Source organism: Bison bison, unplaced genomic scaffold (assembly GCF_000754665.1).
Source record: "Bison bison bison isolate TAMUID 2011002044 unplaced genomic scaffold, Bison_UMD1.0 scf7180017864535, whole genome shotgun sequence".
NCBI lineage: Eukaryota > Metazoa > Chordata > Mammalia > Artiodactyla > Bovidae > Bison > Bison bison.
Window position 1 is genome coordinate 10,309,207 of NW_011495084.1, and position 1,036 is coordinate 10,310,242.

A 1,036-nucleotide genomic window follows, 5' to 3' on the forward strand; every position below is an offset into this window, starting at 1 on the left:
GTTTGACCCAGGCAATCAGACTTCCGAGCCCCAATTAGAATCTGTATATTATTGCCTCTCTATTGTTGGATTCCTGGAAAATAGCCTCCTATTTAAGACAATAAAGATAATTTTTTGTCACCAAGATAATTTTTATCATCTCTTAGAATAATTGAAAATATGGGCATTTTATAACTAGTAGCTAAAGCAGACACTAAAAGAAAAATAGCTTTTAAAGAAGAATCAGGCTTTCCTTTGCAACAGTCATTGGGCTCCTTTGTGTTTGCAGCAATAGAATGAAAGTGGCCACACAGAAATCCCCACAGTGCCTGGGAGGACAGGGAGAGGAATTAGGTCATCCTAGTTGGATCTCAAGAAGGATCACAGGCAAGAAGAAGTTGATCTCTTATATTTTCAAAATTCTTTCCAGACTCTTTGTAGGGAGAACTCACTCCCTAAAAGACAAGAATAAAAAAATAAATGAAAAAAAACTGGATGGGGAGCTGATTGAAATGTATATATCTAAGACTTGTGGGTTCAGCTGATTAGCAACTGAAGAGATGGCCTTTATGGCCCCAGGGGAGCTTTGAGCTTACCCTTGGTTATCTTTTCCTCCTGAATAGCTGTATAAACTCCTAGGGAGCAGAAGAAAGCTGCCCTGCAAGACAAAGGCACAGGAGTCGCTTCTTTTCTCTCTCAGATGGAAGAAAAGCAACTCAAGGAATCCTTTATAGTTAACTATTAAAATTGGCTTTTCCTTTTTTTTTTTTTTTTGCTTTTTTAAACTTCTTTAACCTCTATCTCTAACAGCAATCAAGCAATAAAACTTCACACTAGGTGAGCAGGAAACACCAAAGTAGCTCACCTTATTCTTTTTTTCTTCCAAACCCAGCATCCAGAACAATGGCTTAAAAGAAAACGAGCTTGCGTCCTTTTGCTGCTTTTTCGAAAAAAGGATCTGGGGACTCTGTTATGTTTTCAGCTTTGGTGTTGACCCCAAAATGTTAGGATTCCTTTAGAGTCTATGCAAGAGGGTACAGAGAAAGGGGAGGTGAGA